Here is a 12,271-nt window from a genome sequence, read left to right on the forward strand (position 1 = left end):
TCCGGGGTAGACTTAAGCTTAGAGTGGGTCCGATAACCTATGAACAACAACATAAGTCGGAATTAAACCCCGTTCGCTTAAGAAACTAGACTTTAACCAATTGAACCCTAACGTTCGCTTATGGTCACTTCTACGCTTAACGAATCACATAAGTCATTCAAGTACCCTCGGCTCCACCATTTTTAATAAATTAACCATTAAGAATTTTAAGGCAATTCTTTCGCGAGTACTCTACCAACTGCCTAATCCACTTTAAATAATTGTTTCATACTCCAATTAGTCATTTAAGGGCCTTAACCAAGGTTTCAAAGTAAGGCGAGGGGTAATGGTTCGTTCGCGAAATGACGTTACTTAAAACGGTCGTTTCTCTTAAACCGTACATCGGATTCAAGCGAACGACATATCAAAACGAAGCTCGCAACATGAACTATCTAATCATGACAATGGTAAAAACCTATCAGTGAGTTCACGGGTCCTGATGTTAAGAATAAAAGCAGTCTAAGGTAAATCGGGCATTACGACGGCTATGTTTACGCGATTACCAGGTTTTAAACCACTCCAAACAACCACCATTCAACTCACAACCAACAATACAACCAACCCTCATCCAAACCTTACTACATCAGTCCCCAAACCTCAAGGTTTTCCAATTTTTACTACCCCACACATGAACTACTAGCTATACTTAAGTTTCATTAACTATAAACAAGATTTCAACATCCAAATCACTACAAATCCAATCCAAACTCTAAACACACAAGCATCATGCTTCTCATTTACTATAACCATCAAAACCATCATAATACTCAAAGTAAAGTTAGGGTTTGGAGGTGTTATACCTTCCTTGGAGTGATTAGAGTAGCTAGGAAGTCTTATGGAGCCTCCTACAAGCTTGATCTTTCCAAAGAAATCAAGAACACAAAGTTAGATTTTGAATTTTCTAAAAGTCAGATTGAAAGAACTGTCAAAACGAGGGTCTTACCATGCTTATTTGGACGAGACTTGTGAACAAGAGTTGTATGCCATCTCAATACCTTTCCAAATAGCTATAGAACATACTATTTGAGTGAGAAATGAAGGAGATACAACAGTTTTAATGTGCTGGTTCTGTTTTGGCCGAGAGCAATGGAAATGGGGGAGGAAGATGAGAGCTTGTGTTGACTTGAACTTGTGGTGGAAATGAAATGATTTTAGGATATTTACTTGAATAGTTGTTTTGTTTAAATTAGTGGAAAGTGACATAAGCATGGTGATGTCATCAATCTTACATAATCCTTGCCACTTGTCTCATCCTTATGGTGGAAGCATCTTTTTAAGGTTAATCCTTATATTAAGATGTTAACTAAGTGCATTAATCTTGCACTAATTGACCCTCCTCCTTGCCTCTTGCATTACTTAGTCATTTAATTATTTTACGACTCGTTTATTGTTCATTCTCGTTGATCGTTTGAGGGATCATATCCGGGATCTCATTACTTGGGTTCCCCTAAACCTTTCTCAATATTTCATATTCCTTTTATGATCCTCTCTTATAATCCTTGAATTTAAATCCTTTTAATCATGTTACCTTATACTCAATTCTTTCGGTATTTGGTGGATTTTCGGGAAAAATCAAAGTGTTCGAATTTGGATTCTGACGATCTTTACATACACTTATATAACATATGGAGTACTAATAAGATCTCAGAATACCAATAGAAGAACCCCTACATAGTGTGGCTTGAAAAGTTTTCTTATTCAGCATAATCAGCAAAATCACTATTCATAAGGGTTACAAAAAGTCCAAAATTTTTGGGGTTATTACAAAGCTCCATATGCTTTAATAATTGGATCTATAAAATGTACAATAATATGTATTTATCCTGATGTTTCGTATGCTTTGAGCATGACGAGCAGATACCAGTCTAATCCAGGTGAGGGTCACTTGATAGTTTTCAAGAATATTCTTAAGTACTTAAAGAGGACTAAAGATTTATTTTTGGTGTATGGAGAAGATAGGGAACTGGTTGTAAAGGGTTACACTGATACTAGTTTCTGAACTTAATTTTGGACAAACAAGGATGATTACGAGTTTATGTCTGTTTTGTGTTTTGTCTAAATATAATTGATGATAGCTTGAATAGTTCACAGCAAGAACATAGATGATTCTGTGGAAGCCGAATATATTGATATTTTTGAAATAGCCATGGAGACTGTTTAGGCATGTCCTTAGGCAATATTGCCTTATTAATGAGATTAATGATTAAGGAGATATAAATATAAAGTGCATAGTAATGATAGTGTTGCAGACCCACTGACTAAGGGTTTGTCGAAGTAGAAGTACGATGGTCATACTAGTTCCATGAGTATTAGATACATGGGTGATCGGCTCTAGTGCAAGTGGGAGATTGTTAGTGTTTGTGCTCTAGAGACAACACTATGATGTTTTAGTTTAAGACATTAGGATTATTAATGTTTATGTTCTATCGATTATTCCCTTTATAATTTATTAATTCTTAATTTACTGTGATATAAATGTTAGATTAATAAATATCCTTGGAATATGATATACAATTTTATATCTCTAAGTACGTGACTTAGAAATGAGATTATGAGAATAATATCAATATTCCTAAAGGTCCCTAGTCGAGTATTATTATTAAGGAACAATAATAATGCATTAAGACTAGTGTGTTTGTTGACTGATGATCACATCTCATTGATCATAGGTATAGTGATACTAAAGTCAAACACACAGGCAAATGTATATGTACATGGTGCTGGACAGACCCAATGTGAGATTCTATGTCATAAGTAATTCTCATAGTGATAATGATCTAATGGTCCTTAGACCTGAATTCATTATATGTCTATACGAGAATTAATATACCTTGATTCCATTAAAAGTTATCTTTGACCGGGTAATGATAAAAGTGGACATTGGGTATATTATGAATCGTATGAGAAATATGAATGATCTAGATGGGATTTAACCCTCTTATTTTAGGAATGATAATATTGGCCTCTTGTGTGAGCTAGACTATGAAATGCGTGGCCACACTCAAATGTTGATGTGATATGATAGTCTACTCATTGATCAAAAAAATTTGGATTAAACTATAATGAGGATGACACATTACATGCCTCTAGTTTAATCTATAATATTTGGTTAAAGAGATTATATTACATTGTACATTATTCACAAAAGGTTTAATCGATCACCGATTCAATTATTATTACTTACGTAGCAATGATGTATTACTAGATGCCGCTCATTGTTTATGATTTTAAATTAGATTTAAAATTCGTTGCCAACGTAATAATAACCTATAGGGTCACACACTAAGAATGCTTGAAGGATTATTTAATTTAAATTGGATTTAAATTAAATTAAAGTAATTTAAATTATTTATAATATTAATTAAGTTTGACTTAATTAATTAGATAAATAATGATATTCAAATTTACTGATATTAATTATGAAATTTATTTGTTAAATAATTAAGTGAGACTTCATTATAATACAAATAGAATTTCGAATTAATAATAACTCCTAATTAGTTAAGAGTTATAATTCATTTTTTCTACTCTCTCTATAATATCTCTTGCGTGGCTGATTTTTTAAAAGTGCAAGACTTTTACTAAAACCCTAGCCACCAAGGGAGGAGATAGAGAGAACAAGAAGAAACGAGTTTGTGCTAGTACACATTCAATCCTTGAGTTCAAGCATTCGTGTGGATACCGATAAAGCGTACATCGCGAGAGCGGGATGCGTGGTGATTGAACAAGCTTTGGATCTCCATTAGTCAACCAATTGGTAAAGCTTCTTAAGGTAAACAATCTGATCTATGAATTAAATATATGTTTTTCACATGGATCCTGCTGTGGGTTTCGAAAATTCTGATTTTTTACATTTTTAATTACTGTTTCCGTTGCATTTATGTGCTCGAAACCCAACACCTACTAGATCTACGAATAACCTGTGTTTCCTAAACATGATTACTTTCAACATTTTGATGTACATCCTGATCTTATTCCAACTCTGGTTCAATGTTATCATGTGTTTCTCGATCTTCATCGAGATGTATTATCCTCCCACTGATTTTCTTAGTAAGTAGTTCTCCCTCAAAAAATACAGCGGCCTGAGCAACAAATACTTTGTTCTCGAAAGGATTATAAAACTATACCCTAGTCTCACTTGGATATCCCACAAAATAGCATCTATTTAATTTTGGTCCAAGCTTGTCAGAGGCTAAATGTTTTAGAAACGCTTCACGTCCCCAAATATTCATAAATGACATGCTATGACATTCATCACTCTATATCTCATACAGAGTATTTTGATCCGCTTTAGTCGGAACTTGGTTAAATGTGTATGCAACCGTTTCTAGAGCATAACCCTAGAAACTGAATGGAAGATCCGCTTGACTCATCATCGATCGCACTATGTCCAACAAGGTACGATTTCTCCTCTTAGAATCTCTATTCTATTGAGGTGTTCCAGAAGAAGTAAGTTATGATACACTATCACACTCCTTCAAGAAACTCTAAAAATTGAGGTTTAAGTATTCTCCTCCACGATCTGATCATAATTTTTTTTATACTTTTCCCTTGTTTTCTTTTCTACTTCGGCCTTATATTCTTTGAACATTTCAAAAGAATCGGATTTGTTCTTCATAAGAACCACATATCCATATCTACTGAAATCATCAGTAAATGTTATGAAGTAGTATAAGCCCTCCTTGCCATCATACGCATTCGACCACATACATCATTATGTATAAGTCATAATCGTTCGGTGGTCCTTTCACCTGATCAGCTAAAAGAAGCTTTAATCATTTTTCCAATGAGACAACGTTCGCATCTTCCGTATGATTCAAAATCAAACTTATCCAAGTATCCATCTATATGTAACTCAAAAATGTGTTTCTCATTAATATGGCTTAACGGCAATGCTAGAGGTAATGCTTGATTTGAGTCATCTTAGAACATATAAATTGTTAACTAATTGTGCATCATTATAAGTCTTATCATTGAAATTGAATAAACAACTATTGTTTATTTAATTAAAATGAAAACCTTTCTTGTCTTGACAAGAAATTGATTTAATGTATCCCCTAAAGCAGACACGTAATAACAATTTATCAAGTTCTCAATCTCGCCTTATGGGCAAAATTAGGTATAGAGTTCCTTCAACTAGAGCAACACCTTTTGCTCCAATTCTAACTCTATACCTGAAGCTTGACCATTGCTACTCTTCTTCTTTAGATATTCCAAATAAGCTCGACAATTTAACTTCCATTCATCCAGTTATTTCCACAGAAATGACAATCATCTCCTTTAGGAACACCACTATTAGGCTTCAAAAGCCCTTTGGGATTGGACTTTGGTTTGGCACCGAATAAGATCAAATCTTTACCTTGCCTATCCACTTTCCTTTCCCATTTGCATTCCATGTGTACATCATCAATATGGACGTAATTCATGCCTTTACCGTGTTATTTTCAGCAGTTCTAAACATGCTTAACAACTCAGTAAATGTTCTGTCTATCTCATTCCTTTTGTTCTTAACAAACTGAGAATATAATTTGTTCAAAGATCGTTTGATCAAATCAAGCTGAGTCTCTAGACCATTCTTGAAACCCAAAATATCAAGGTACATATGCCTATCACCTTTAGAACATATGGTCCAACCGGATATGATTCTCCCATTAATGCAAAATTATGATGTCTTATTATTGTTAAATCTTTCTAACGAGCCTATCCTTCAAACATCTTTTGAAGGTGCTCAATCATATCATAATCATCATTATGCTCTTGTTGCTTCTAAAGCTCAGCACTCATAATTACAAGCATGAGACATGAAACATCAGTTGCATAATCAATTTGCTTCTGGTAAGCATTTTGTTCAGCACATGTTTCATTCTCAGCTAGAAGAAATAAGGGAGAGGTTTGAGTGGCATCCTTGAACCTGAGGACAATCCTCAAGTTTCCATGTCAATTGAGGAAATTATTTCATGTCAGCTTGTCTTTTTCAAGTACTATTACATAGAGAAGTTATTTGTGTTATTTGTCACTTGATATGTACATTATTAAAGTGCATAAAAATGACTTAGTCTACAGATGATCATTAAATTATGTTCAAGTGATTATTCATATATATATATTCATAATATATATCTCCCACTATTTTTATCAAATCAATAGACCTAACTATTAATTCGGAAAGAATATCTTCTATATCCTTTCTAGTGAGCCAAGATCCATATTTCACCATGCGTTAGGTCAGCTTTGGCTTTTCTCCTAAAACATGATTATTTAGGTAGACAACATTTGTCAATTATATCAACTATATAACTCGTGGATAGCTTGGTGAAACAATTTTTGTTCATATTTATCTAATAAATCTCGCCAAACTCTATGCCTCTAAGTTCACAATCCTATTGTGGTAACTTAGTTAAGTCAAACCCAATAGTCAAAAATATCAATATACTTCAACACATCTCCTACGATAGATGAGAGTACTTCACTTTGGCGAACCCACTCCTTATCGATCTAGGGTTAACGCATTAGACTTATTGGAAGGCATCCGATCAACTTAATATTAACTTTAAGGTTTTGTTAGTTTTAAAACGATCATGATCCCATCATAAAGAGATTCCCAATTTTTCCTTGAATAAAATACTTCAAATCAATATTCATCAATGGTTTGATTTCCAGATAGTGTGGGAGTCACAACGGTCTCGTTTAAAACCCACAACCTTACAAGTTTAATGAACTCGCTTTTGACAAAATTACCGCATGTCAGAAACAAAGAAAATTTGTATTTTATTCCGTTTTTCATAGACACGAGAATCCCATAATCGTTTTTTCACTTTAAAAACTTAAGTATGTTAGATATATTTGATAATGTCATGGCTAATATGATTTATGTTTAGTTTTCAGATCTTACTTAACAGGACAAATCAGTACTTATACTGGAAGTCAGGACTTAAGGATATCAGTACTTATATTATCAGGAGATAATCATCAGAAGTTGGATATCAGAACTTAAGTGCTGAAGGACGATCAGATAAGGACAGTAGCTGATTAAAGGAAGAAGATCGAGATAAACATAAGAAGAGATATGCATGAAGAAGGAGCTCCGTGAAGAATGGAATACTTGGAAGAAAAGATATCTGATTGATATATTTTGGGAAGCAGAATTATATTCCATATCAATTAGCGATTATCTTGTAACTGTGTAGTATATAAACACAGACATAGGGTTTACACTATAAGTGTTATCATATTCGAGAAGATTATTCATTATAACCCTAGCAACTCTCGTGATATTTGTTTATCACTGAGAGGTAACAGTTCCATACTGTAACAGAGTTTATTATTTTAATAAAGTTTGTTTTCTGTTACTTAAGATTTTAAAGTTCGATTTGATTGTATTTTACACTGTATTCACCCCCTCTACAGTGTGTGTGACCTAACAAGTGGTATCAGAGCCTATCTGTTAACACACATACAGTTAAAGATCCAAACACAATCATGTCTGACACAGAAACTCCAACTAAGCCTACCAAAACTGAAGAACCTCCAAAGACACAAATCCAAAGTCGGTATGAAACCATCACAGTTCCCATACTGAGACCATCTGAATACGCCATATGGAAGGTGAGGATGATCATGTTTCTGGAAGCTACAGATCCAGAATATCTTGATAGAATCAAGGAAGGACCTCACAAACCAACCAAGCTCGCAGTTGCAGTTGCAGGTGAAGCAGCAAAGACCGTACCAAAGGAGAAGAGTGATTATACTGCTGAAGATCTAGCATCAATTGCTAAGGATGCTAAGGTACGACACTTACTGCATAGTGCCATTGATAATGTAATGTCAAACAGGGTAATTAACTGCAAGACTGCTAAGGAGATATGGGATGCTCTGGAAACAAGGTGTCAGGGAACTGATACAATTAAGAAGAACATGAAGACAATACTCACTCAAGAGTATGAACACTTTGACTCAAAGGCTAATGAGTCATTGACTGATTTATATGATAGATTTGTCAAACTCTTGAATGATCTGTCACTGGTTAATAAGAAGTATGATCTTGAAGATTCAAACCTTAAATTCCTGTTAGCTTTTCCTGAATGTTGGGATTTGAAGGCAACAACAATAAGAGACAACTACAGTCTTGATGAAACAACTCTTGATGAAATTTATGGAATGCTCAAGACTCATGAACTTGAGATGGAACAAAGAAGCAAGAGGAAAGGAGGAAAGTCAAGGACAGTTGCTCTTAAGGCTGAAGAAGAATCCCCCAAGGAAGCTACCTCAAGGAAAGATAAGGGTAAAGCTCTTTTCACAAAGTCTGATACTGAGTCATCAAGTTCTGAAAGTGATGATGACTCAGATTCTGAAAGCTTGCATGAGACTGATGCTGATGAGGAGATGATGAAGCTGTGTGCTCTTATGGTGAAAGGGATCACAAAGATTGCATACAGGAAGTTCAGGAAGGGAAAGAAGCTTTCCAGAAAAGGCATAAGTTCTGATAAGAAGAATTTCAGAAGATCTGAAGGCAGAGGAGGAAAGTCTGATAGAGGAGATTATACTAATGTCAAATGCTATAACTGTGGTGAGAAAGGCCACATATCTCCTGATTGCAAGAAGGTAAAGGGTGACAAAGGCAAGGTTCTTGTCATAAAGCAGAAAAGCTGGACAAACACCTCAGACTCTGAAAGTGAGGAGAACTATGCGTTGATGGTAAATGCTGATAAAGAAAGTGCTGAGAGCAGTTCTGAAGCTACTGAAACAAAGGTACCTCAGACTACTTATGCTTTTCATACTGATGATATTAATGAGTTGAGAAGATATCTTAAAACCATGTTTGTTAGTTATAGAGATCAAACTATAACTTGTGAAAGATTAACTTCTGAAAATCTTGCTTTTAAGAAAAGAAATGATTTCTTAGAAAAAGAGTTAGTTATGTTCCATCAAACTCAGAAGGATAGAGATGATGCCTTTTATGTTAGGGATGAAGTGCTAAAAATGAATGAATCTCTAAAAACTGAGTTAGAAAAGGAAAGAGAGATAATCCGGACTTGGACTAACTCTGGCAGAACAACTCAAAATTTGCTAAGTAGTGAAAATTGGAAAGAGGACTTAGGTTATGGAGAGGATAATAATGATAAAGGAACTGTAGAAATTAAGCCTGTTGTTAAGCAAAAGCCAAAGTTAAAACCTGTTAAGTTTGTAACTGTAAAGTCTGATAATGATAAATCAGAAGTTAGAGAGGGATTAACTTCTGACAAACTAAAACAGGAAAAGACAGCTGAAGTAAACATAGGCTTAATGACTAAGAAGCAGCTTAAGCATAAGCTGAAAGATGTTAAGAATGTAAACAAGGTAAAATCACCTAGGAAAAATAGGAATGGAAAGGAAGGTGTGAATAAAAGCAATGATTATAGACCTGTTCATGATGCTCCTAGGAAAACATGTCATAACTGTGGAAGTTCTAACCATCTGGTTTCTTTTTGCAGGAAGAATAAGAACATTAACTCCTTACCTTCAAAATCAGGAGTTAAGAGTCAGTCTGTTAGATATAAACCACAGAATCTTTGTTTTCATTGTGGTAGTTTATGGCATTCCATTTATACTTGTAAGGAATATCATAGCTTGTACTATAATTATTATCAATTAAAACCTTCTTTGAAGAAAGTTTCCATTGTTCCTTCTAGTGTAAATTCTGATTCAAAGTCTGATAGTGTAAGTTCTGATAAGAAAAATGTTAACATAAACTCTGATGCTAAATCCGCTGCAAATATTAACAAACTTGATAAGGCCAAAGGATCCAAGCAAGTTTGGGTCATTAAAACTAATCATTAGTGGTCTTTGTGATTGCAGGGCAACAGGAAAACTATTCTAGTTCTGGACAGTGGATGTTCAGGACATATGACTGGAAATAAAGCCCTGCTATCAGACTTTGTGGAGAAAGCTGGCCCAAGTGTTTCTTATGGAGATGGCAATATTGGAAAAACATTGGGATATGGCAATATCAATCTTGGGAATGTCATCATTAAAGAAGTAGCTCTGGTCTCAGGACTTAAATATAATCTGCTGAGTATTAGTCAAATCTGTGACAGAGGTTATCATGTTGATTTCTTTGAAGAACACTGTGAAGTTGTGAGTAAATCTAAAGGCAAAGTTGTTCTGAAAGGATACAGGCGTGGTAACATTTATGAAGCTAAGCTTTCAACAAGTACTGATGGTTCTGCAATCTGTCTGATGAGTAGAGCATCAATTGAAGAAAGCTGGAATTGGCACAAGAAACTCTCTCATTTAAATTTCAACAATATAAATGAGCTGGTCAAGAAAGATCTTGTGAGAGGACTGCCAAAGTCAGTATTCGCTCCTGATGGCCTTTGTGATTCTTGTCAGAAGGCCAAACAGAGAAAATCTTCATTCAAGAGCAAGACTGAATCATCAATTCTTGAGCCTTATCATTTACTACATGTTGATCTATTTGGTCCAGTAAATGTCATGTCTATTGCAAAGAAGAAATATGCATTGGTCATAGTGGATGAGTTCACTAGATACACATGGGTGTATTTCTTGCACACAAAAAGTGAAACTGCATCTATCTTGATTGATCATGTCAAACATCTGGATAAATTGGTCAAAGATTCTGTGAAAACCTTAAGGAGTGATAATGGCACTGAGTTCAAGAATTTGATAATGGAAGAGTTCTGCAAAAACCATGGAATAAAGCAGGAATTTTCTGCTCCTAGAACTCCACAGCAAAATAGAGTTGTTGAAAGGAAGAATAGAACTCTCATTGAAGCTGCACGTACAATGCTTGAAGAAGCAAAGCTTCCAACCTATTTCTGGGCTGAAGCTGTGCAGACTGCTTGTTTTACTCAAAATGCAACACTCATTAACAAGCAAGGAAAAACACCATATGAGATGGTGAAGAAAAAGAAGCCAAATCTGAAGTACTTTTATGTATTTGGATGCAAGTGTTTTATTCTCAAGACTCATCCTGAACAGCTATCCAAGTTTGATCTAAAAGCTGATGAAGGAATCTTTGTTGGATATCCACTTTCCACAAAAGCCTTCAGAGTCTATAATTTGAGAACAAAAGTGGTCATGGAATCTATCAATGTCTCCTTTGATGACAAGAAGATTATTGGTCTTGAAGATTTTATTGACCATGATCAGCTGAGATTTGAAAATGAAGACTCAAATTCTGATACTGAAAATCCTGACAGTCTAAGTCCTGATACTATAAACTCTGATGGATTAAACTCTGATGTTATTGAAACTGTGGTGACTACGCCAAAGGAAGATGCACCTATGCAGGGGGGGCATACTCAAGTTCTTACCACATCTCAAGAAACATCAGAACATACATCTGGCTCTTCAAGTTCTGATTCGTCAAGTTCTGATAATCAAGTTCTGATAGTGCTGAAAATCTAAATTCTGAAGAATCCAACTCAGAGAGCATAGTTTCAGGGGGAGCATCAGAAAATGAAAATGAAGACAACATGGATCATGGGGGAGCATCCAGTTCTAGAGAAAACCTTCCATCTGCAAGGAAGTGGACTAAATCACATACACCTGATTTGATAATTGGAAATCCTGATGCAGGTGTCAGAACTAGAACAGGTACTTCAAACGAATGTCTTTACAATTCTTTTCTCTCTCAGACTGAGCCAAAGAAAGTGGAAGAAGCTCTTCAAGATGCTGATTGGGTGCAAGCAATGCAGGAAGAGTTAAATGAATTTGAAAGAAACAATGTCTAGATCCTAGTTACAAGACCAAAAAATAGATCTGTTGTTGGTACAAAGTGGGTATTCAGAAACAAAACTGACAGTGATGGCATAATTACAAGGAATAAGGCAAGGCTGGTTGCAAAAGGGTATTCTCAATATGAGGGAATTGATTATGATGAAACATTTGCACCAGTTGCTAGGTTAGAAGCCATAAGAATATTTTTGGCTTATGCTGCTGACAAAAAAGTTTACTGTCTTTCAAATGGATGTGAAAAGTGCTTTTCTCAATGGAGAATTAGAGGAGGAAGTATATGTTGAACAACCTCCAGGTTTTGTAGATTCCAAACATCCAGATTATGTCTAAAGGCTTGATAAAGCACTTTATAGACTTAAGCAAGCTCCTAGAGTATGGTATGAGACTTTAGCTCAGTTTCTTCTGGAAAGTAGATTCAACAGAGGAACAATAGACAAAACATTGTTCTACCTCAACCATGGAAAGGACTTACTTCTGGTCCAGATTTATGTTGATG

The sequence above is a fragment of the Apium graveolens genome, chromosome 8 (genome assembly GCF_009905375.1).
Source record: "Apium graveolens cultivar Ventura chromosome 8, ASM990537v1, whole genome shotgun sequence".
Taxonomy (NCBI): Eukaryota; Viridiplantae; Streptophyta; class Magnoliopsida; order Apiales; family Apiaceae; genus Apium; species Apium graveolens.